At 35.9% G+C, this 27943-nt stretch overlaps 1 protein-coding gene and 1 long non-coding RNA gene across 2 annotated transcripts in view; one reads left to right on the plus strand and one right to left on the minus strand.

Moving 5' to 3' along the window:
- Positions 1-27943, minus strand: part of LOC123557260 (uncharacterized) — a 291086-nt gene that overhangs the window by 221031 nt on the left and 42112 nt on the right. The gene's annotated exons all lie outside the window — the stretch shown is intronic.
- LOC123557266 (uncharacterized) lies at positions 9993-27810 on the plus strand. The gene is made up of 4 exons (XR_006687587.2): positions 9993-10084; positions 22247-22448; positions 23144-23247; positions 25811-27810. It is a non-coding gene; the product is annotated as an uncharacterized LOC123557266 (long non-coding RNA).

Here is a 27943-nt window from a genome sequence, read left to right on the forward strand (position 1 = left end):
AATAATCTTTGCAGAATGTCACACAAGGACCATTTGTGTAAAATGATTTCAAAATCGGGCCAGCAGTTTCACATAAGAAGATTTTTTAAGTTTCAACTATATACAGAAAGGGAAATGTGACCATGCCCTCTGGCAACAAGGTTGTTTTTGACGAATCGGAATAACTTGAACAGTCATGGTAGAAAGTTACATAAGCTGTGAAAGTATCTAAGCCAAATTAATAGGTTTATTAAAAGTAGATTCATGCCAATTTGTACGATGTTGCACAGCCGGTGAGTCAGGAAAGCAAATTCTTTTCTTGGAAAGTTTACATTTCTATAACTATTGGAGGTATCACTGACCTATAAAGCCTTCCGTTAAGAGAATATTCATACAAAATGCACTTCTTGAAAATGTTACTTGTTGTCACTCCTTTTTTATAATTAACTGATAAGCGCAACATGTTGTTTTTACAATAATAAGTTTCTATTTTTCGAAAATGTATATTTACCATCCAGGACGAACTACTTTTTTAAAAATGAATGACTGGTGGATAATACACAGTTTTATGACCTTTCGAATATATTAAAACGGGTAATTGTTATATCATTTCGAGTTAATAACACGAAATTTCGACTTCGTATCTTGCCCTTTTATTCGCAAAATTTGAACGTATGTCCGTCTGTCAAAGGCCAAAAATGTAATGGATGACTTTGGACTTTTCGAAGTGGAATCATCTATCTTCACATCCATATATTGTACCCAACATGTAGCGACTTGAACATATACTACCATACATCAATGTATGACCTACCCCATAGCCTCTAGAGCTACTCCAGATTCCAATCTGTATGCTGGATATATACCTTCATTTACATATATAGTATATTCAGGTAGTAGGGGCTCGAACTACGTCGAAAACCTTCCAGATATGGTCAAAATAGTGAAATATTTTAGGTTTGAATACTTCACGGTCACCTTCTTTGTCCTCTCCTCAAAATCTAGATCTATCCAGGTACCCAAATCTTGGTCAGATTAATTACTATACATTCAGGTATGGTATGTCTATATTTCCTTGCCATATGGGCTCAAACTAGGTCGAAAACCTTCCAGACCTAAACATGGTTTAAAGAGTGATATATTTTATGAGAAAACTCTGCCCGGTCATTTCAGTCATATGACCCTGTAGGGCTACCCGATCGATATACCAAAACCTAATCTTGGCCAGAAGCTGTACATCAACATAAACTATTGTAGTTTGTAACTCGAAATTTCTAGATACGTAACTCGATATTCCGACTTAGTAACTCGAAATTTCAACTTAGTAACTCGAAATTTCGAGATACATAACTCGAAATTTCGACTTGCCAACTCGATATTGCGAGCTAATAATAAAACATACACCTGGCACTAATGCTCTTTCGTAAATAGCTGATACTTATGTTGACTTATATATTCTACTTGTACAACCCATTAAATGTCGAGTGACAAGCACTGGAGTTACCAGTACCATTTTTCATTTCTTTGGTATGACGCAGCGGCCAAGGACCGAAACCCCGACCTCCCACACTCAAAGTGGACACTCTACCGGTGAGCTATTGCGGCGGTATGGGACGTATGCACACAAAGTATATCCTTTAATCCAAATAGCAACTGAATAACGATCAATATCATTATTCTGATTTCGTGTAGTATATGTATCAAAAATCAAACTTTCTCCCAATGACGAGTTGTACATCGGATTATTGACGTATTTACCTGTGTAAGGGGACGTCTAAAAAAATTCAAGTGCAGTCACAGAATGTGAAAGTAACAGTAATGTCACAACTTTATTCATTTTGTTGGTTAAATAGATGATATTACAAGAGTGTCTTTTCATATTGAATTTATCAAACGAGTTGAAAATAATAAAATGCGAGGCTCTGCCGAGCATCTTATCAATTTTATTCAACGAGATTAATAAATTTAATGTGAAAAGTCAAAAATGTGATATTCTTTTATCACATATTAACATTTTATGCTTACACATCAAAGTTTCTACTTTCTTTAACTATTATAAACAATTCAAACTGACCAACGTCTCCTATACTTTAAACGACGTAGACGTCAAAGCTTTATTACACTAGTGTATAATCATTTTCATTTAATGGCTTTATTTCACTCCCGCGACGTCAAACGTGTGATAATACCTTACTTTGGATATGCCATCGCTTTGTTTTTAAAGCGCCTAACCCAAAAATTGTTATTTGTGATTTTTAAAGTAATTTATCAACGAAAGGCAAAATGCAAACACTGTTTCATTTATTTATATGAAACATAATGGTTGACCAGTTTATAGTTTCCAGAATTACAGGCATTCGAGTTTTTGCAGTTTTTCTCATGAACTTTTATAAACAGTTGCAACGCTTTTATTTATTTTTTGTAAAAATTGATAAATATAGAATCGGACGCGACAGTATTTTAGACGCTGTCATCACGTGTGCAGCAAACAAAAACTGCGCATGCAGTTTGAGGGTTCAATTCACAGACTCGTCTACCGGTTAGGGAAATCAGCATGATTTACTTTGCCTTATTTAGGTAAGAACCACTATGGTACTGAATAAAAAATTACCTAAACAACGGACCGTTCCATTATTTAAAGTTGACCTCAAAACCAAACTATAGGTAGCACATAGTATTGTTGCGTTTAGAAGTGAAAACAAAACAATGAGATAAAATTCAGTCAATACAATAAGTTTACGATTTAGTCAGTGATTCCACGTTTGCTGAGCGGTTACAGTATTTGTATTATACCTTTCGTCGGGAGTTCGATCCCATTTTTTTTCAGTTTGCATTATATATTTTGTGTAAGTTTATTTTTTTCTGGTACTAATTTTTATCTGGTATCTAATGTATTGTTTCGTTTCTTATTTTCATATAAAATTGGTAGTATCTTTAAATCAATCGACCCTGAAGTTATGGCCGGACAATGCTTTTACTAAAGTGAAGTGCAAGAGTGTTATAAAACTTATAAAACTAATCCGTACAGCTTTAAAAATATCAAAGGAAAGCTTAAAAGCATTAGATCATATTAAAGGTGGAGTGTATTTAAACATAATTACCTGTCAATTGTGACATATATAATTTTAATGAACATGTTAGAACTAGATTTACTAACTCGTTTTGTCTTCATTGAATCGTATTGAAGGAAAAAAAATTAGATACAGTTTTAAAGACAAACTTTAACGGGTCTGGGAATCAAACTCATGCCGAAAGAGTATAACCACTCGGCCAACGAGAAATCACTGACTGCCTCGTAAACGTACTAAGTGTACTTCATTTTATGTTAACCGGGAAACCCTTATCAGAAATTGTAAACGAATGTTTTTATCTTAAATTTATTAATAGAACAACGATTTTCAAAAACAAATTGATGAAAAATACATTGTTAGAATATCGAATACGCTGCATATAGGTGAATAAAGCAAAAATTTGATACTTTTAAATCTGACACCACGACGTGTGGGTCGCTTTAAACGATTGAGAGTGAAAGTGAACATGAATTCTCCGAGTAAAGCATTTGAGTAAAGTTTGATATCAGTAGGAAATCAAACATGTGTAACCTGGTTTCCGATAAAGATAAAGGTAAAAAACTCAAACATAACTGTAAAATTAATAAACTTAGTTTGACAAGAGGTATTGAAAAGGCTACATTATACGGAAGAGCATTAGTGTCAGGTGCGTGTTTTTTTATGAAGTATGTAATTAAACATTTCGAGTTACGTACCTAAGTAACCCTGGATTTACTAATACACACTGGATAACCGGCTATCTTGACGCCCGCTGGAAATGTAACCCAGCTGTAAATCGGTAGGTAAAGTTTTTCATTTATTTCTATTAAAACGAAGCAAATTCTTGCAAATCAACTTGACAGTTTTGTCAAGGAATGACCATGGCTTACATTTACAATTTCTGGGCCAGAAACGATCGTTATGTTTTGAGATTTCGCTAACAATTTCTTCAGTTTGAAAAATCGAGCAACAATCCAAAGTTTTGCGCAAATTGGTTTGTTTATGAACAACCTGTAAAAACTTTTATCATCTGGTTTAACAGATGCGTCCTTTCGGAACACCTGTGTGAAGTTTCCGGGTTCTACGTTATTCCTGAAAAATTATATTAGCCGTTAAAGAGGTATGATCGAGAGAAAAAGACTGTCCAAAACGGCCGCTGTATTTGCAATAGGCAGTCGTTGAAGTCAGCTGTCGGCTATCGAGAATACAGCTGTATAAAAGTAAAAAACTGTCTTGTAGACATGTTATATGCCCCGTAGTGTCTCTTTTATATATATTTTGTATCTGTTTAGTCTGTCTGTGTTTTTGTAATTTATTTCGTCTTTTATTTGTGTAAAAGGTGTACACTTGCAGTCAGTAAACAGTTTGCATATACTTATATATGGTCCTTATTGCCATGTCGAGTAATTCTGGTTGATTTCATTATCATTGTCCTTTTGGTTTAGGGTCTAAAAGTTGCTTTGTTCCTTTCGTCCGTCCGTCCGTCCGTCCGCGCCGTCCGCCCGCAGTGTCTTATCCGGGCTCTGATTCTACTTGCATGGACTGATTTTTAAGTATTGATTTTTAAACTTCAAACATGTGTTACAAACAGGAAAAGATCTATATAAGCCTTAGGCTTTCGATCCTATCCTAAGCGTTTTTGTGAATTCTGTTGATTGTATATGTATTTTGTAAACTATCTCGCTAATAAAATATGTTTAAACCAAACATGTGTTACCGATGATACAAGTATTAGTGAGGCACATTCAGTAATGACCACCTCCAATGTTTTTAACACAGAGCTATAAATAAGTATTTTGTGTCAGACTGGCAATTTCTACATGCATAGACAAAATTTCAAATATATTGTGTCGTATAATAGAACTTTTATTTTCATGCGGTTTATAAATTTATTTGATAGCTGACTGTGTAAGATCGTAAACAAGCAAAGAAGAGTTCCGATCTACCTTGTAACATGTCGATTAAAGCTACATGTCGCTGCCATGTTAAGAAATAACTGATTAAGGTATTGGATCCCTATAGTAATGTTTAAAAAATGGCCTTTGCTTGGTATATTCTTAAAGTTGACCATGTTTCACACTATGTTGCAAATTTTAAACAACTATTACCGTGCCGTTGTTTTGTATAATTTATGGTATTTCCTCAAGCTCAAGTAGAGACAAATTTCAATGTGATGGCCACTATCTAAAACGTTTGCAGAGAATTTATTACAGCATTAATTTTGATCAAAGAAACATCAAACTATTGTTAAACAATTATGAAACACAAAATAAAACTGTAAATATCTTTTTTAAGGGTGCCTCAAGTAAACAGATTTAATGAGACAGAATTCTAATTCCAACATTGAAAAAATAAGGTTGAATCCTGTAGGTTTGTTTTGAATTTTGCTCACTTCATTTAAAAATAACCTTAGGGCAAAAGTATAACCTACCTGCATTTCTTTCACAATATGTAATCTAAAGAATGAAGGCAAAAAAGAGAATTTTTACCGCATGTAACTCAGTATTCATAAAGATGTCTAACTCTACCCCTCTTGATTCAGAGCTAAATTCACTTTGAACAGCAAGAAATCGCTTATAAAATGAAAATTTTTCACTATAAGTCTTGAAAGAAGTAAAATCTTACTAGAAAAAGGAAAATATGGAAAAAAAAATTTGGTCCCAGTGGGGCTTGAACCTACGCCCCCCCCCCCCCCGCATAATCCCCCCCCCACACACACACACACCCCTGAAAATTGCAGTCAAGGTAAGTTTATGATAGGAATTGAATACTCTTCAAAAAGGAGGTACTCTATTACGGGTCCAATACCTTAACAGTCATGTGGGATTTTGCAAAGTTCTGCTTATTTAGATTTGAAACAATCGTTTTCAGTCGTTTACCTCTATACATCAACAACTTGCAGTTTTAGACTATGAATAAACTGATATTTGTTGAAAAAGTATTTATAAATAAAACAAAAAGGCAGATTTACATTAGGAGTAATTAAATAATCATGTATGAACAAATAAGATTATACACGTCTTAAGCACTGCACTAAGAACACTTTTCAAAACAAGAACGGCCATTTAAGGTTCATTAAAGATATAAATTCTTCAAACGAAATTCAAAGGACTGACGACCAGAAGCAATCATTTGCACTTTCAAAACCCGAGGTGAAATAACTTTCTGTAATAGCCTGGAGGCATCTGTAGTGGTTTTCCTCCACCATCAAAAGCTGGCAAAATGGCAATATGTACTTTATTGCTTCGATGTAACTGCAAAAAATATATGGTTGGCTTCCGCATGGCGGTAAAAATGGCAAGAACGCGTGAACTAGGTTAAAATTCAGCCCAAATGTGAAGGAATATAGTCCTTAAGCCTCTTGAAATGAAAGTGCCATTTTTAAAAATAATTACGTTTCCGTCAAATCATTGCCAGTAATACTTTTTACATACAAAAGTATTCAAAATCATCGGAGTTAATGGATAGTCTATAAATGTTAACATCCAAGTTCAACGACAGCACTAGCCGCCGTTTTCGACAGTCTTTTTTTTCGACCGTGCTTATTTAACGGCTAATATACTTTTTCAGGAATAAACGTAGAACCCGGAAACTTTACACAGGTGTTCCGAAAGGACGTATCTGTTAAACCAGATTAGAAAGGTTTTTACAGGTTGTTCATAAACAAAACAATTTGCTCAAAAATTTGGATTTTTGCTCGATTTTTTCAAACTGAAGGTATTGTTAACGAATATCTCAAAACGTAACGATCGTGTTTGGCCCAGAAATTGTAAATGTAAGCCATGGTCATTCCTTGACAAAACTGTCAAGTTGATTTGCAAGAATTTGCTTCGTTTTAACAGAAATAAATGAAAAACTTTACCTACCGATTTACAGCTGGGTTACATTTCCAGCTGGGATACATTTCCAGCGGGCGTCAGGATAGCCGGTTATCCAGTGTGTAACATCTAATACTTAAAATTTCGATTTATTTAGAGGCCAAATAGTTTATCGACCGACAGTTTGTATTTTACTTTTTGGACCGACCGAGCGAAAGCTATATAGAGTTCTAATTCAAGTTTAGTATTCGTATCATGCGTCGGCTGTATATCATTTCCGTATTCGTCACTCCGTTTTAATATATTCGAAAGTAGTTTTTCACATATTAGGAAAGTGTAATACTGTTCCACGTATCTCTGTATTTAATTTTTCTCTGCTTCCATTATTTTTATGGAGGCTGCCATTTCGTTATTTCGTTCAGTCGCAGTGACACAAGGACTAATGCAAAATGCCGCGCTGCCAAATGTGCCCCGCTGAATATCACCCCGCCGAATGTCGGCCCGCCAAACGTCTTTATGGTGCCCCGCCGAATGTCGACTAGCCGTTTCCTTGACGACGTATCCACGAGGTTAAAGTTACTGCTCGCCAGATAAGATCTACTATGACCCTTGCCCAACCCCCTTCACCATAGTGTGGTATTGACCTTTCAGATGGGGATCTTGTGTTTGCTTGCACGACAATCAATCTCATTGAAGCTTAAGACGTGTTTCCAAGGTTCGACATCTGAATAAACATTAGACGGAGGGACGGACGAACGGATGGATGGATGGATGGATGGATGGACGGGCGGGCGGACGCACGCACGCACGCACGCACGCACGCACGCACGCACGCACGCACGCAACCACGCAAGCATGCGGTTTACTCTCTATCTTTATTCCAAGAAAAAAATCGGATATTTTAAGGTCGCGGAGTGGGGTGTGTGGGGGAGGGACGTTGGGAGTAAGAGTAAGCAATAGTCTCTGGTAACACCTCATAAGGTACTTACAAATCTTAAGTTAATATTAATCTTACTACCTTTTGTCTCCAATTTAATTAATACTATCATGTCATTCCGGAAAGCAAAAAAAACGACGTTTGGGGGCGACGTTCGGTGGAGCGAGCATTGGTGAAGCAACGTTCGGCGGGACCGTTTTGCGGGGTGTCGTTCTGCGGGATTTTTTTGTCGGGCGGCGCTCGGCGGGGCTACATTTGTAGGGGCAACATTTGGCCGGGCGGCGTTTGGCGGGGCGATGATTGGCGGGGTGTCATATCGACGTTCGGTATGGCGACGTTCAGTAGGGCGCCATAACGATGTTCGTCGTTGTGTCGCTGCGAAATGGTTACAAATCAGCTACAATATGTCTGTCCTTTTTATATCTTGATACTCCTTTGTTAGTAAGTCAAAGCTCAGAGTAGGTAGGTCAACAGGTAAAATTTCGATTTTCGTAAGGGGAAATATTGAGTAAGTAGTTGAAATTCTGATTAACAAATATTTTGAGGTATTCAAAATCTAAATTCAGTAAGTTTAACGTCTCTCGGAAGTTGGAGTAAATGAGTCTGCTCTTTGGGTTTGCTCTTCGGTAGGATTGCCAATTTCCCGAATATAAAGACCATTTTTCTCAATAGTTAGAAAAGAAATGATAGCTTAATTTTCTATTACCTCTCTTTAGCCTTTCTTTATTGCTCAACTAAGATGGAATACAACTTACTTCTGAAGCCAAATGTATTTGAAAAATGTGAATTATTTCAGTAACCTGATCACTGTCAAATAGAAGTGTAGAACATACATAATGTTGAAATCAAAAGAAACTGATTTCGATTTACAAATACATAAAAGTACATAAATCCTTAAAGGTTGATAATGACACAAAACAAATAAACGTCATTAAAACATACTGTTGTTCTGATATGTATTTAAATGCATACAAAGTATGTACAAAATAATTATAACACACCGAACTTTAAACATGTGTTGAGGCATTCTAGAAATAGTGCACAAACGCGTGTCTCTTGTTTGCAGACGTAAACGATTAGAAGAAGTAAAATTATGTTATGTTTTCAATTACATATAGTAACAAATCTATCTGATTGTATATTGTGTACCCTGTAAATAAATAAGCGCTAGCTACAGCCCTTGTATCTAGATTACATTGGTATACTATAATGCATTTGAGAAAAATCGGCATACAACATGTCTTAGAAATGCCTATTTACATTACATTATTTGAGATACTTGCGTATATAACCATCATGTTTGTTTATGTTAAACTTGTTGCGTTTTACAATGTACCAAAGGTTACCTCCTCCAGTTTGATAAGATAACGACAAGTGCGCTGCCACACCCTACATAGCTCCCTTCGGATATAGCTCCCCGGGGAGCTATATTCGGAACACGTTTTCGTATATAGCTCTGTGGGACAGAGGTGCTGTATACGAACGCAAGCATGTACAAACCCGAATATGACTCCCTATACATGAGAAAATTAAAATACTATAGCAATACTGTTCGAGTTATACAAAACATGATTATTTTGCAGAGTGTCATTTGAATATACGATTTCCCAAACCATTTGGGAGACAGGTGGGAATTTATAAATTTGATTTCTCGATATATTCGTACGTACTAGTACTAGTTATGACCCTTGCATTAGAGTTAAGACATCATGTGTATAATATTTTGACACTATCTGGTCCTTTAAAACGGGACAAAACGAAATGTCCTAAATAAGCCATGGGGTCCATGTTGCATAAAACACCGAGGAGCTATATACGGAACAAAGCTACAGGTGTTCCGTTTATAGTTCCAGTTTTAGCAAGGCAGCTATATACGGAGAATATAGCTCCGCAGGAGCTATATACGAAAAGGTGTCCCGAATATAGCTCTCCGAGGAGCTATATCCGAAGGGAGCTATATAGGGTGTGACAGTGCGCACTTTTTTTTACCTTTTTCTTAATTTTGCTAAAATGCGAACCTTATTCAACGTAAAAATCTTGAAGAAAACATGAAATAACTTTGAATTTCGTAAATTCTGTTATTCTACATACGCTTATTTAACTAAACATTGTTAAATAGCTTTGCATGTCGGCTTGTCAGGTAATTTCCAAACGACATAACGGACACCTTGGTGACCCTCGTTGAATTTTGTGCTCCATTTAAATTCACAGGCATTCGATCAGTGGACATTAAAAGTGTCGTTTTCGGGTAAAAATGGTGAAACCTCTGACAGTTGCCGTTGTGCTGAGCGTATTGTCAGGTAATGGATTAAATTTGTTAAAGCCAATTATTCAACAAGATAACTCTCAGTTTTTTTTCTTAAACTATATTGGATATAGTTCACGCAAAAAAGGCTCAATCAGATATAAATAAATGCTGGATAAAAGCACAAAACACGCGTAAAAATGACTCGATAAACACAGATGAGGTAAGTTTCAGTTTCACGTACTTATGCATTCGAACTAGAAAAGATGCGTAGGCGCGCTATAACTGGAAATATAGTGTCGCATAAAGTAACGCAATAGTAACGACATTTTTATGGAGAAATGCTAGTGATATAAATGAGGTTTTTTTTTTCTTAAAAAAATACAGAGTTATGCAGCATATATTTGCAATGCATGTGCGTAAGGCATATATCAGACTAAGACTTTACATGTCTTTAAAAGTTAAAATACTGGCCATGCATCGAGACCGCGTATACAACACTCTGGGGAGCGTTTGGTAGAAGAGTCAGGCACGGGGTGTTATTAACCGCCATCTTATCAAGATGAGTTTACACATAATGCTTGTGAATTGCGTTATTATTATCTTTTAACATATAAGTGTGTTTCTGTTTCATTTTGTTAGTATAAATATACTTATCTTGCAGACGGAAGAGCAAAAGAAAAGATAATTGAATCTTCACCGGATAAAATCGCGGTATTTTAGGCCAAACACAATCACGCCTCCTATACGTAAACGATATCAGAGTCAAAGTGTTATTATACAAGTGTAATACCAAAATTATATAATGCTTTATTTCATTCCCACGACACCTAACATGTGGTCAACTAATTTAACGTACCGGTGTTACTTATTTGTATATATAGATGATATTACATGAGTGTCTTTTCATATTGAATTTATTAAACGAGTTGAATAAAATAATAAAATGCGAGGCTCGGCCAAGCATTTTATCATTTTATTCAACGAGTTTAATAATTTCAATGTGGAAAGTCACAAATGTAATATTCTTTTTATTACATGTTAGCCTTTCCTGTAGAAACATCAAAAACTCTACTTTCTTTTACTATAGAAACAAGTCAATTTGACTGATGTCTCCTACACTATAAATGACGTCGACGTCAAAGCTTTATTACACTAGTGTATTATCATTTTTATTTAATGGCTTTATTACACTCCCGCGACGTCAAACATGTGATAATTGTTTCTATTACATTTCCACTTATATCAACTTCGATTCTATCAACTATAAAACATTTTACATAACTTCCATCTTTTCAAATATAAGTCTGCTTCTGTTTTTTTTAATCAAGTCTACAATAACATCATTTGGAAGCACAGAATGAAACCAAAAGTAAAATAAATTCGAATGTATAAAAATGTTGAACGCAAACTGACCTTGTCTTTTTTAATATACATTATACTGCCATCTTAACACGTGTTTTATGCTATTGTCATTTCATGGCGTCTTTTGAGAAAAAAATTATGTCCAGTGTAAACGTATTTTAAGGTTTAGGAGTATATCATCAAAATATAGAAATATTTGATAAACGAACAACATCTTTACCAACAATATACCTGACCATTACATGTTCTTCCATGTCCCGTAAGATTGATACTTAAAATATTCTGAAAAAATGTTCTCCTTCGAAAATGAATGCATTTTGTAAAGAAATAAAAATGATCAATTGCTGAAAACTACGTTCCACCTAGTTATGTGAAGTACTTGGACATTGGCATCAAAACAAAGATATGTAACAGTTCTTTGAAAATGGAAAGTTTTTTAAGAAGTTGAACTTCCCAAAAGTGTGGCACCTTATGCACCCTTTTTCCGGAATTCAATGTATATATCAGTATACTAAAAATAATTGTTTGTAGAGTAATATACATGTTTTATAGGCCGTTCAATTTTCATGTGAAACAACCCTTTCTTTTTATGATTTGGTGTTGTTTCAACTTTTTTTTCTCAAAATTTAAGGCTAAGCGTTAAGTAGATTTGTGGCAGCCGGATAGCAGTGTATTGTATAGTATCAATACACTTCTTTTTAATTTTTACTTGGGAAATAGATTTATACTAATCTGGAATAAAATATGGTTTTAAATACGAGGAAGTAAACCGGAATAGCCAAAAGTAGGTCATTTTGCGAAATGTGTTCTAATCGACAAGACAATCACGGTAAAATCCTTCTTTGTTTATATAACAGAAAATCTTTAAAGTGTAAGAACTGGACGTTTATCATGAAGTTGAAGACATCCATCCGCCATACTTCAGTAATCATGTTATTCCGCAAAAACAACACCAAAAAAAACGTGGCATTCACTTTATTTACAGTAAAACACAATTTTTAACTGTAAAAGACAAAATAGGTTTTTAGGTCCACACAAAGATAAGTGTTTGACGCCATAAACAATTGTAAGTTAAAAGAAATGTGAAATAATATGTATAAAGTTGAAGTTATATGCATACACGGTATTGTTTTAATAACAGAAATTTAATATCCAGTGCATTGTCGTGGACATCACCTTTCAGCGAAAGAATACATTAACATATACTTATACCAAAACTATTTTGCAAGTAAAAACAATCACACAGGGCCTCAAAATAATAAGCGTACATCAGTATATCTTCAAGTACCATAGAAAAGCATTTATGAATAGAAGTTTTACAATTTGAATTGATAGATATCCCAAGAAGCCCAAGGTAATAAATAATGAATATGTTTCAATTTGCATTTTTGGGAAACGGCTATTGTCGTTAAGTATTGACATGGCAATCGTTAATATTCGCAAATATTTTCTAGCGTTTTCGTTATATTACGCTGTATTTAACATGTATTGTAAAATAATGATACGCTGGTGTACTGATAAGCTCTCCGACCTATTCGTTGGTCACAAAACCATACGATGTCCGTACGGTTTTAAAAAATCGTACGAGTCCACCAGTTTTAGAATCCTTATTGTCTCAGTACAATCGCAGCTTCTGGTCACAGTACCTACGGGCCCCGTACGATCTTTAGAGGATGCACTCGTAAGATATCCGTACGGAGATCGCAGACAAGTCGTGCGGAACTCACAAGAAGCCCGCAGACTGCTCGTGGGTTCGCACGGCGCTTGCACGGCAATTCGGTGCGGTGTCCGCACGGTGTCCGTGCGACAAGAACAAATCAGTTCGGCGACGTCTGAAACATTAACATTTTCAATCGTAGGATATCCGTACGGACATCGTAGACAAGTCGTACGGAGCTCGCAAGGAGCCCGGCCTTACCTCGTATGATTCCCGCTGGCTCGTACGGCGCTCGTACTGGGTCCTGTTTTATACCACATTGAATAACCAAGGAAGTCGTAGAGTACGAAGAGTACGGCGATCGTAATGCCCTGCGAGCTCCGTGCGGACATCGCACGTTCTACGCACGGTGTCATTAATATCGTACGGACATCGTACGTTGACCGTGCGAGTCTCCTGCGATAGTCGTGCGAGCATCGGCAAGCCTCGCAGTTTTCCAAATTGGCATGGACATCGTGCGGGGCTCGTAGGAGTTCTTCCTGGGCCCGTGCTGTTCCCGTACGGGGCTCTTGCGAGCTGCGACCGACCGAAAAATTCTACGAGCACGTACAGAACTCGGGAGCTCGGTGAAACATTTTCACCGAGTTTCCGAGTGCTCTACGAGCTCACAAAATCCGTACGACGCTCGTATGAGTCAACGATGTCCGTACGGACGCCGTACGAGTTTGTCAAAATTCGACTGAAAACCTACTCGTGCGGAGCTCGTAGCGTTCTTGTGACCATGGTTTTGCATATACATTAACATGGATTCGAATTGAGCTCAAACGATTTTTAGTGTAAATCGAAAATAAGTGCAACTCGAAAATAATTGTTCCACGTGACGATAAATAGGGGTATAATTATGCAAAATCCCAGGTATTTCTTTATGGGATCGCGGCTGGAAAATATCATGACGTCATGAATAAGGGCACAATAGTGGCTATAGCGTAAAACTTCATTTTTCACTCAACGCTTTATTTGCAATGCTTTGGTATTATTTATGATATTCCAAATGTTATTATAATAATTCATGACATTAATATATGTACGTTTTAGCTTTTTAGCCTAAGTTACTTCTCTCAATAATGATAACTTGGATTACACGAAATTTGATACACTAAAATGTGTATTCAACAATGAGTAATTACAAAAGAGTTAAATTGGTATCACATATGTGTAACAACATAAGTAGTCTGTTGTTATATTTATCGTTTCAACTAATCTTTTGAAAGTGCTTCTTATGCTTTACTCATTTTGAAGCATTTCTCTTGACTGTTCAGGAGTACTTTCCTGCAAATAGTGTAACCTAAAAGTCATTGTCATTAAATGTAACTGCAATATTTTAAGGTAGTAGGTGAAATTATGTATTTGTAAGCTGAACACGATCAGTGCTTTAAGTAAAACAAGAAATATTTTTAAAAAACATAAACAGCGCATTTACATTAAAGACATAAATTGGTATATTAAAAAAAAACAAAGTGGTATTTATACATCCTTTTCTTGCCCGCCCTGTACAGGCGTCCTTAAGGTATTAGACCCCTAATAGGGATGTTTACAAAATGGCATGTGCTTGGTATTTTCTTAAAGTTGACCGTGTTTCGTACTGTGTTGCAATTTTAAAACAACTTTTACTGTGCCGTTTTTTATCAATTTTGTATAATTTATGGTATTTCCTCAAGCTCAAGTAGAGATAAATTTCCAAGTGATGGCCACTACCCAAAATGTTTGCTGAGAATTCATTATTCCATTAAATTTGAAAAAAGAAACAAAAATACTATTGGTAAACAATTATAAAACACAAAATAAAACTGTCAATATCATTTTTCTAAGGTGCCTCAAGTAAACGGTTTTAATGAGACAGAATTCTAATTCCCAACATTGAAAACTTGAGGTCGAATCCTGCGGGTCTGTTTTGAATTTTGCTCACTTCATTTAAAAATAGCATTGGGGCAGAAGTAAAACCTACCTACATTTCTTTCACAACATGCAATCTAAAGAGTGAAGGCAAAATAGAGAACTTTTACCGCATGTAACTCAGTATTTTTAAAGATGTTTAACTCTACCCCTTCTGTTTTAGAGGTACATTCACGTTGAACAGCAAGAAATTGCTTATCAAATGAAAATTTTCCATTTTTGTGCAATAAATCAATTATAAGTCTTGAAAGAAGTAAAAACTTACTAGAAAAAAAAAAGGAAAATAAGGGGAAAAAAACTGGTCCCAGTGGGGCTTGAACCTACGCCCCCCTGAAAATTGCAATCAGAGTAGGTTTATAGTAGGAATTGAATACTCTTAAAAAAGGAGATACTCTATTACGGGTCTTATACCTTAAAACTGTTACATTTACTTTTAGGATTTAACCTGGGGTATTTGAAGCCACTTCTTTAGTTGTGTCTTTACAATAAAGCATTGATTTTCTATGCAGTTGAATAGTCACAACACAATACTCTTGTGCGCTTTAATATCATTTTAGCACACGGGCCTCAAATTGTCAGCGTCTTTAATAAAGGATTATTGTTGTGTTACTTTATGACAGGTCACAGGTTTTCGTGTTTCGACCTAGGCCAAGTAATTTTGTGTTTTTGCTTCTCTGCCTCGCTCTATCAGTTAAGGCAGAATTCTAACAATAAATGAGCAACACCCACCTTTAATCACCTATATCAGTTGTAAATGTGTTGATTCAGAACTTAAAAGAAAAGAAGAAATGTCTTGCATGTGAACCAAACAATATTTTACATATGAAAATATGAACCTGAAATCCCTGGGAATCCCAAGCACAGACATAGCATGTAATTTTTACTGGCTGGCTTTTCCGCGCGTTTTTACCATAGACGATGGTCCATGGAGACATGATTACTTTGCATATTCAGTGAAAACAAGGCAGTCTGAAAGACAGCTAAATCCCCCGCCACTGCTATGGATAGTGAAAGGGTAAACCTTTGATTTTAGCTGTGACCCTGACCTTGAACTGACATGGCTGACTCATGAATTCTGCACAACGTCTTCATGAGGTGATCATTTGACCAAAGTTTCATGAAAATCCTTCAAGGGGTTTAGGAGATACAGAGCTGAAACCTTTGACCTTCAGTTGTGACCTTGACCTTGAGTTGACATGGCTGACTCATGAGTTCTTGATGAGGTGATCATTTGACCCAAGTTTGATGAAAATCCTTCAAGGGGTTAAGGAGATACAGAGTGGACACCAAATGGAAGGCTCAAACCTTCGACCCTTAGTTGTGACCTTGGCCTTGAGCTGGCATGGTTGAGTCATAATTTCTGCACATCGTTCTGATGAGGTAATCATTTGACCCAAGTTTTATAAAATTCCTTCAAGGGGTTTAGGAGATATAGAGCGGACACGAAATGGAAGGCTCAAACATTTGACCTTCAGTTGTGACCTTGACCTTGAGCCGACATGGCTGACTCATAAGTTCTGTACATCGCCTTGATGAGGTGATCGTTTGACCCAAGATTGATGAAAATCCTTCAAGGGGTTTAGGAGATATAGAGCGGACACACAATGGAAGGCTCAAGCCTTTGACCCTAAGTTGTGACCTTGGCCTTGAGCCGGCATGACTGACTCATGGGTTCTGCACATCGTCTTGATGAGGTGATCATTTGACCCAAGTTTTATAAAATTCCTTCAAGGGGTTTAAGAGATATAGAGCGGACACAAAATGGAAGGCTCAAGCCTTTGACCTTGAGTTGTGACCTCGACCTTGAGCCGGCATGGCTGACTCATGGGTTCTGCACATCGTCTTGATGAGGTGATCATTTGACCCAAGTTTTAAAAAATTCCTGCAAGGGGTTTAGGAGATATAGAGCGGACACAAAATGGCAGGCTCAAACCTTTGACCTTGAGTTGTGACCTTGACCTTGAACCGACAAGGCTGACTCATGGGTTCTGCACATCGTCTTGATGAGGTGATCATTTGATCTAAGTTTCATGAAAATCCTTCAAGGGGTTTAGGAGATATGGACCGGACACGATTTTGTTACGGACGGAAGGACGGAAAGACGGACGGAAGGGCGGACGCAGACCATTCCTATAATCCCTCCGCCACGGCGGGGGATTAACAAACGGCGGCGCCGGAAAAAAACAACATAAAAGTATATGAAGAATACGTAATTTGATGATTGTCATTACAGGTCCAGTACCTTTAACACACTATATTAGACCTTTTTGGCGTAAATGTATATGTATACAACTACGTACATGTATTATGTACTTCGGCCAGAAGTTGGGGGTTTTCTCAAGACAACAACGAATAACATATATCAGTTAATATTAACACTAAATCTCTAAGTAATGGCACAGCTGAAATTCACCACCCTTAGATACGATCTTGCTTATCGCCGTATTGAATACTAGTATTAGTAAGTAAGTAAGTAACGACTTTATTTAAAGTGAATAACATATACGGCATTGGATACATTTTTCAAAACCGATTAACAATATGGTCCACGTATTGAAAACGTATGAAATATTCAACAATGATCGAATATATCTGCCTCTTCTTCCTCCTGAACACTGATTTTAGCTCCGTTTGTGAAATGTTTATTAAAATTTGTAGTCTCAAAGGTGACTTGGAACATTCGAACTATTCATATCTTTATTAAAAAGCGATGACCATTAGGACATCAGGGACGAACCTGTCAGAAAAGTAAATAAATATGTATGTATTCCGGCTCCAACATAAAACTTAATATAAAGTCGTCTAATGTCTCTTAAGACATTTTGCTAGCTTTGCTCTCAATAAATATTCATTCTACTGCCATCCACCCACCAGCCAACAGTTTGAAATACAAATGTTAAAATCTGGCTTCAATTAAAGGATATCCTTGAATATTCAGCAAACATACGCTCACTTCGCTCGTAATAATACATGTAATAATTAGGGGCCTCCTTGGCCGAGCGGTTAAGGTAGCTGACTTCAAATCATTTGCCTCTCACCGATGTGGATTAGAGCCTCACTCGGGGCGTTGAATTCCTTATGTAAGGAAACCATCTAGCTTCACAATAACTGTCGTTTTCAGCTCATTTTACAGTTATTATCTAATTAAAATCAAACTTAGTATAAATCATCAACATTATGTGGACTTGTCTTCTTGCTCTAAACAACGACAAATAACAAATAACATATAATACCAAGTCTCACAGTCATTAGAAAACAAAGGAAGACATGATTCTGTCTATCGTATTGTTCGTTTGTGCCAGACTTTTTATGACTTTTTGACAATGCATGTAAACTGGCTGAATGCTTTTTTAGAATTATAGGGGCCACCGTGCCCGAGTTGTTAAGGTTGCTGACTTCAAATCACTTGCCCCTCACCGATGTGGGTTCGAGCCGCACTCGGGGCGTTGAATTCTTCATGTGATGGCTTATGGAAGTTCGATGGTTCTACCCGGTAGCCCGCCGCCCCTGATGACATTATGCACGGAGGGGCACCTGGGATCTTCCTCCACCATCAAAGCTGGAAAGTCGCCATATAACCTATAATTGCGGCGTTTAGCTAAACATAAACAAAACAAAAACATCTTAAGAATTATTGCTATTCAAAACACTTTCTGTCTAGTATTTTGAGAAAACCCGTCGAAATTGATCGAAATACGTATACATTAACGTAGTCGTGTACATTTCCATTTACGCCGAAAATGTCTATTAAGGTGTTTTATTTATTGTTGTAATCAAGGTAAGTGGGTAACGTAAGATATTCACATTAATTTACAACTGAAACTGTTTACACAACTTGAAAAAAAAACTGTTGAGACCTCTCATAAATTTACATTTATATCGACAACTATCACTTGTACTGTGTACATTCATGAGTGGAAAATATTGATGGTAAACTGTTGTAGGGGTTTGTTTACTTTATAAAATCTTTAATAACTGCTTTCAGATCAATTTTTGGTATGGTTTCGGCAAGCTTATAATAAAGAGCATGTCATTCTCTTTCATTTAGATTTTTTTCGTAAGTTTGAAATACGTATTGAAACTCTTTGCCGACGATACTGTGGTCTACCTTGCTATACATTCTTCCTATGATAGCAAAATCCTCCAGGAAGGTCTTAACAAGCTGGAAAAAAATGGGAAAATGTGCTGGACGTTGAGTTTAATCCTTTTAAATGCCACGTACTACACTTCAGAAAAACAAAACTGTCATCAAACCAAATAATTTACTCCATGGCCATTTTAGAATCAGTTCCCAGCACAAAATACTTATATTGGTGTTGAGTACTTTTGACTTAACTACAGATCTAAATTGTAATAAACATATTAGTAGAACATCTTCAAATGCTAATAAAACTCTTGGCTTCATAAAACGAAATATCATCAACAACCACCAAAAATGACAAAACTCTTGTCCGTCCACAGCTGGAATATGCATCTACCATCTGGAGCAAACACACAAAATAGAAATGGTTCAACATCATGCACTTTGATGGGTCAAAAGTGACTTCTCACCTCTCTCCAGTGTTATAGAAATGCAAGGAAGACTGGGTGGAGCTCCCTTGAACATAGAAGATTGGATTCTCGTCTGGTACTTGTTTATAAAATCTACCATCATCTTGTTGCCATAAATCTCCCAAGGTACATTCACATACCATCTAGATTTGATGCAACCGCATAGTTTCAGACAAGTACAGGTCACCTCTGATTACCACAAAATTTCATTCTTTCCACACTCAGTTGTATTGTGAAATAACCTGTCTAGCCAGATAGTTACCATCCCTGACCATAATGCTTTCAAGGTGGTTGTGGCAACCATCCAGTACTAGACCTTGTTCTATTCTAATCACACTTACCATGCTAAAATTCTTTTAGCCTATTCTTACCTTAGCTGATGTTGGACCAGCCGTTACTCTCGGTCTCCCTGAACTGGTACTGTCAGGAATGTCGAATTCGAACATAGAGACGTTAGCTTGTATCTCTAGGACAATTCATCTGCCATGCAAGGTCGTGAACAGACGTTGAAGATGTTAGCATTACTAGCGCCTGCAGTAAGCTTGTTTGCTAAGACGTGTCAGTGTTATTCGTGAGAAAATTTGGAATTGAATGTGTTATTCTGCTACAACGAACATCCTACTCACAGGACATTGAACTCACAATGAATGAATAATGCATGATGTTTACGTGCAAAAATTCTTTTTAGTAGAGGTTACGTCAATTTATAGAACAGTGGAAAGACAAAATGACCTCAACTGAATGATATTAGTGTTCTTTTTCTGTGCTGAACATCAGACAACCATTAGTCAACTGGTTACATAGTTAAAGAAAATATCATGCACCCTTTTTTTTGACTGAGTATATAGCATTGGAATGGCAATTGCTAAAATGGTCAAATTATATTTAGATTACCGTACAGATGATCACATGATTCATGAACTCCTCACCCATATTACCACTTAATTTTGAAATCACAGAACAAGGTAAAATTACAATGATTTACATAAATATAAAAATTATTGCCAGATGTGTTGGCCAGTATATGTCAGGATACTGGTTATATGACCCAGGGAAGTGCCTACGGCTTTAGTATCTTGAACAATGGTTTGGGTCCAATCGCTAAGGTGACTATGTCTTAGACTAGCTGACAAACGATGTAGAATGTCCTTTGTTAAAACGTAGAGCTGGTGAGACCAAATATCTCATATAGAATTTTCCTCTGGCTACCTTGCCTAAATGATTCGTGTACCAATGATTTGTAAATGATTTCTTATTATGAGCTAGACAATTTCAGGGATCAGGCAAATCACTAAATGTTTCAAACTAGCAATCTTCCATTACAAATGATTATCTCAAACTCCTATAGGCTGGAGACTCTATACTTGACTGGCCTTTTTGTTGAAGTTCCCGTCAGACAATGTCTATGAATCAACAACATACGAGTCCTATCGCATAGATGCTCGGCCTCTGTCCTCTCAAACTCTATATGATTGCCCTGACTCCTGGATGATCAGCGCCTATATGCTATCACATGTAGCATTCAACTACCATATAGGTATATCCCCGATGCCTTGGCAGTACTTCGCCAATAATGCTAAACAGTCTATAAGCTGGAACTCTCCTACTATCTCAGTAGATTACCAAACTCTGGGTCTCTGTCTCAGCTTCCCGATGCTCAGCCTATATATGCTATCGTATATAGCATTCAACTACCCTTAAGGTAAAACTCCTATGCGCTGGCCCTATAGCTCGAAACCTTATTGAAATTCTGCAACTCTTCTTTAGTCTATAAACTTCCAAAGTCGTCTTTTTAATAATTTATCCGCCCTGACAGGGTAACTGCAATAGTCTCCTTATCAAGGTACTGGGATAAATTATTAGTTGAATCCTCGATGTGTCTTCTTCTACCGCTGGATACCGAATGAGCTCTCTGTCATCCATCTACCTATTTATACCCCAGCAGACGTGCTATTTTCAGAACTTGTTTCTGATTGGTCAAAATTTAAACATAACGTTTTACAACGAACACTTGCTCTATCAAATATCTGGTTCCCTTTAACTTTTGTATATGACATTATGTGTGATGCTGGGACCCAGCCATCCACATAATGAACCCAAATCAGCCACAAATGACCTAAATTTTATTAATAACAGCAATTCAACAATAATTATAGCAATGATAGCATGGAAAGGGAGTCAAGCATTATTTGTGCTTAATGTGTTATGTTATCAATATACTAACATACAAATTATTCTGACAGTATATTCATACATTTGTTTGTAAAGTAAAGTATGAATAAACACTATTTCAAGCTTTTGTTAGGAAGGAAAACAAAATGATAAGAAGGTAAAAAAATAAATAAATATGTTTCACGAAAAAGACATTATTATCAGATTTGTACTGTCTTTCTACAGCTGTTGCGTTTTCAGCGAACATGGCTATTTATTATTGCACAGAATAATGTTTTTATCCCATATTGTATCCTTGATAAAACAAGATGAAACAAAGAGCTTAATTAATCTCCTTGTCAGAATCAATTACAGAAACTTGATACTTTTGTACCATCGGGCTGGCCTTAACAGGCCATCGCACTATATTTAGATGAATATCTTCTGTTTACAGGTCAGGGTTCACAATATTTTGACTGTTGGGATAGACGGATGCACTAGGCGACTATCATCACAATTAGAAATAATTTCTGTTCACAGGTCAGGGTTCACAAGCTTTTGACTGTTGTGATAGTTATACAGATTTACTAGGCGACTATCATCCATCGGTGTTATGTCTTGACTACTGCTGTTGGACAATAGGGGCGGCATACAAAGGCTGCTGTAGCAATATATTAAGAATGATTCCTTCCTCTACTAATAAGACCGAAGAATGTGTTCAGCACTGGATTATTGAGCACAGGTAAGTGTCACTAGTGACACTACTGAGTGTACCAGTCTCATAGGTAAATAGCGAATTTCATAAGTAATTGAAATACTGTGCTAAAATGAAATATATCTTATCAATGAGGCATCATGCAAGTCTCCAAATTACCACTTTCCTTTTATTCCTTGATTCAATATAATAGTTAATCTTCTCTGGTGGTGACAAAGTTTACTACATCCTTAAACTGTGTTCTTTATCGCTCGATACTAATTTCATATTGTATTTATACTTTCTTTTATGGTCTTGTACAATTAGGTAAACGATGACCAAAGGATGGCAAAGACTTTTGCAATAAATGCATATTTAAAGCATTAATGGCATGCACCTGTATATTTTCGGTTGTTATTTGTGTTTCAGTCAAAACTTTTTCGGCAGAATAAATGTGTGTTAGTGAATCACAAAAGTATGCAAACAGGCCGGTACCTTAAATTAACAAGCAGCATTTAGAGTATTCTCATAGCAAAGACAAATATACATTCAAACTTGAATGATTTCATGAAAAATGGGATGAACTTCAAATTTGTTTATCGCGGCGATGTCAGATTTTGGAGAAAGAGAAAAAATAGTTTTAGGATCATTTAACTATTTGTTCAAAGCTGGTTCCAAGCAAACAAATGTGAAAATGAATATAGTTTTACCATATTTAAAAATAATTTTTAATTTTTATGCAGATTGGTGCCGTTGCTGATTTCTGTTTTTATTTTTTGGTTCTTACAAAGTTTTTGTGATTGCTTCACAAGGATCCTGCGCTATTGATTATATATACCAACATCATGTAAGTATCAATTTTCACTGAAATTTTATGCGAGTATACAAACATGCTTTCTAACAGTCAGTCGCCTTCACATCGGATTTCTCTAAAGAAAGTGTCAATTACTTGCCAGTCTGCAAGTCAGAACTGGTACAAAAGCTAGGAACACTAGTTGGCTTTACTATTAGTCGTTACTTAACTAATGTCAAGCTGTTTTGCAGTTGTTAATGCTTAAGATAAAGAGAGCGCTTCTTCCATCCTTACAAATTGAACGAGAGGTAATTAAGCCCAAAACATAATTATATCCTCATGTACAAGTATTTAAATTGTTTTACTCCGTACATGTGTTGTCATTGCCATTCATTGTTTATTTCTCATCCACATTACTCACTATGGTATCTGCTAGGAGATATTTGTTACAAAAGCGGCAAGTTGATGGCATCTGGATATTGTCCGTAAGTATTGGCCTGGCACTCATGAATATTCCGTATGTTTTCGTAAATTAATTTTCGGTGTCCGACCCTAAATAACGATATGAATATTGAAAATCAATAAGTTAACTTCTTCATGTCGCAAGTGCAGATATAGCTGTGCGGATAAAGCGTTCAGCTACCAATCTTAGGGTTGTGGGCTCGAGTCCATTGTCTGACCATATCATTTTTTATTTCATCTTTAAACTTTACAGACAGGAAAATTGTGAAACTTTTAATGATTTTAAGTTCGTTTATTGAAAGAAATACTCTACTATTCAACATTCTTCTACGTACATGTCGGGGCCTCCGTGGCCGAGTGGTTACGGTTTCTGACTTCAAATTACTTGCCTCTCATCTATGTGGGTTCGAGCCTCACTCAGGGCATTGAATTCTCAAGCCATCCAGCTTGGGTACGGAAGGTCGATGGTTCTACCCTGGTGCCCGGTCGTGGTGAAATAATGCACGGAGGGGCACCTGGGGTCATCCTCCACCATCAAAGCTAGAAAAATGGCATATGACCTGCAATTGTGTCGGTGCGACATTAAACCCAACAAAATAAAAAATAAATCTATTTACTCGAATGTAAACCATTCTACCAAATTTTTCAAGACCGGGCAGGTGTTCGTTCATTCAACGGGCAATTCAAGGAACTAGCGTCCGTACACAAGAAAAATTGTAGGTTTCAGAAAATATTGTGAGAATCAAAGTAATTTCTATACAATTACATAACATAGATTTTAGAAAAATGATCTGCACTGAATTCGAACCCATGGTAACATGCGTAGAAGGTGGAGAGCTAACGTCTACACCACTTTGCCGTTGTTTAAATATGTCGTTTATTTTGATTAATGTACATATTTTCAGGATACAGATATCGCGTGAACTGACGAAAACGCCCGAAAATATTGGCGAAGATTAATGAGTGCCAGGTCAATACTTACGTTACGTATGCAAATAATAGAGCACTGGTTAACCCCTCTGTGACTGTCAAGTCCCAGATAGCTGTGTTAATGATAGCATATTAAAGTAATTGTCTAAATATACCTGTCTGAGGACAAAATATATAACCCTTTCTCACATCGTCTCTGCATATATGATGAGTAAGAATTATTTCCAGGAAGAAGGGCTTCAGAATGGCATGATTTGTGAACAAAAAATTGTTAATGCAAATTATGGACATTGCAAAGAACGTGTGTGACTTTTTGCTTTTTGTTAATCACGTTTGGGGCCAGAAATATTCACGCAGTTAACAATAAATTTTAATCAACAGTAAAGTAATGTAATTGTGTTTGACAGTAGAATGATTTTTATGAACTTTTGATTTACACATACGTCTATAGATTTTTGCTTGGCCTTCATCTTCAGAACTGCTGCAGGATTTCAATGAAACATCGCAGAAATTGCAAAGGGTTAAATGTAGTTGTGCGTAGCGTATGGATAACTACACGGGGTTTTAGTATTGAGTTTTGACTACTTGAACGTAGTTAACAAATTAAAGTTGTTCGCAGTTTTTTTTTTTAAATGTTATTAGGGATTTGACAATTTGTTGCATAATTAATTCCCATTTAGGAAATTTCTGATAACAACACTATCTAAACAGTCTGACAGCATTCGTCAATTTTCAATGATCGCCTTGATTTTATCCACCCTTTCTTTAAGCACTACCGCAAAAAGTATACAGACTTTGTCTTTGTCTTTGTCAAGAAGGTTGCTTAATCAACACCAGAGCTATGACCCTTGAATTAGTCATAATTGTCATGTTCATAATTTTGTCACATAAGAGGCAAGATTTCTTGAGTAACCAGTAAAAAAACTAACCATCACGAAATTTTCACAATGTAGAAGGCCACAAGGTAGCAAATGTTCGACAATGGTAAAGGTAAATTAAGTAACAACAGAGTTATGATCCTTTAGTTATTCAAAACTAACACATTTGAGACCAAATTTTATATATGTCTAATCTACACAATACCTAGGCAAATTGTTTGTCTTCATGAAACTTGGGTCAAATTTGAAAATGGTCAAATTAATGAGTGAAAATTGTTGACATATTGTACCTGTAAAACTCAGATTCGCAAGCTATGGTATAACCCTCGTGTTCTTGTTTTTTTCAGCATCAGCAGCTGCTATGACCAGTACTTACAACAACTAGTTTCACGATGAGTTTGATTAAAAGACGACATCAATACTTGGCTAATAACGTAACAACAAGGATAGACACGTAATTCAGATTGGAAAATATGATGAACTAGTTTTAAGAGTGTAATATTGTATTTTGTATCGGAATACTTGTAAACAGGCACATGTTTTAATTTTTTATTTCACAATCATGTAATTTGCAGATTACGTAAGTAAAACATCTGCGCCCTACAATTAATTTTCTGATTCTTGCTTTTATTTTCTTCTTTACATCAAAGGAGAAAGCGTACCGTGCCGACGACAATCTGCCTGACTGTTCGGGTTAAGAAAACTGTATTTTTTTTCAAGATTTTGGGAACATGTGCCCTTTTAGCGACATTTTTCCTGAAAAATTTGGAAATATTCCACTTTCTTTTTATCCGTAGGTTTTGCTGTTAAGGACGCAGTGTCTATGGTAATAAGTGCTTTTGATATTTACGTTGAGTTTATTGTATCCAGATTTATTTTTAATTATCATTTTTTCTGTTTCATTTATAAGACACTTGTTGCTGAGTGAGCCCCTTCCTAAGTTTCATGTTTTATAGGTCATTTGTTTGCCCTTAATCATACGTAAATGTAAATGTTCAGCACAATATACTGTAGCTCTACCGTAAAGGTATTTTGTATACATATGTATAATACATAATTCATTATGTGAAAAGTGTCTATGATATGTGTATGTAGGTTTAGGTTTTTTAATGTTTTTACTTTACCTAATTGACCACCTAACATATAACCAGTTCAGATGTAGATAGAACCCAGTCAAAAATCGTTAACTAGGGAATGATTTTCAATAAATATCATGACAATACGCACCACGAAGATTACATATATGGCAATAGGTGTACTAAATATTAATTCAAAAATAAACAAGCAAAGAAACTGGGCTTTATGTCGTACATTGTAAGTACTAGGATCTCTTAGTCAGAAAATAAAAAAAAAACCTATTGCTTAAAATCATCTAAGAAAAAAAACTTGAAAGGTCAAAATGTAAGGTGTTACAGAAGAATGGTTTCTAAATCTTGATGTCAAAACATTTTTAAATGTTTTATATTTCTGTCGTGATTTAGCAATAGTATTTTACAAATGGCAAAAATGCTTTTATTTAAGATGAAAATACTTCAGAATTCACAGATTTATTATGTTCATTTGCTGTGTTTGAAGGCCTCATAGTAAATAAGATGTTAGATTACGGTTTTCTATATGTCCTGTCATTTCCATATTTCTCATAAAAATACGTGAAAATCGTCATCAGTCTCTGGAGTTACACATTATACAGCGCAAATAAGATTTACTGAAGTTAAATTAGCTTTATATCTACAAAAAGGGGAAACTGATTTTTTATGCAGACGGGAGATGCGAATAGTTACACTTATATTCTTCCTGATTATATTGAACTGGATGTTGTTGTTGTTTACTATCATTAAACTTCCTTGATTTTGATGAGGAAACGATAAACTTTTAACCAAATTCACATACTTGTGGATTTAAACATTTTTCGTGTCAAGAATACTTCCAGATCATAAGCTTAAATGTATAGCTACAGTCTAATATACATAACCTACCTTTTCTATGTTGTTGTTGTTGTTGTTTTAGTAGACACAATATTTAATAGATAGATAATATTTACCACGAAATGGATAAAAACCGCTGGGTTATTTTGGTTTCACAAGCGAATACTTCCCGCTGTCCGTGTATAAAAATATTAGCAATGTTATCATCCATTTTATATATTACTGTAATTTTGCATTTTTAGTTTTGATTGAACAGTATAAAGATAAACTATGATAAAATTCCATTGCTTGTGGCGGTTTATATACCCCGCCTATGTGCTTTTCAATCAGTTTTAAATTGGATATTCTAGTCATTTAGGTTAGATTAATTTCTGTGTTCTTTAATTCGTCATTTGATAAAATAAATGACCTTTACGCATATATGTATGTCTTTGTGTTATTTATGGAAGTATTGTGCAAGCACATTTGAACTTCCATTCGAATTGGTAATTCCTCAACTGTGCATGGTATTGTTGACTTGCCAGTTGATCAGTGTTAGTAAATACCGGCTATGTT

This window comes from Mercenaria mercenaria, chromosome 5 (genome assembly GCF_021730395.1).
Source record: "Mercenaria mercenaria strain notata chromosome 5, MADL_Memer_1, whole genome shotgun sequence".
In the NCBI taxonomy this organism is placed as follows: domain Eukaryota; kingdom Metazoa; phylum Mollusca; class Bivalvia; order Venerida; family Veneridae; genus Mercenaria; species Mercenaria mercenaria.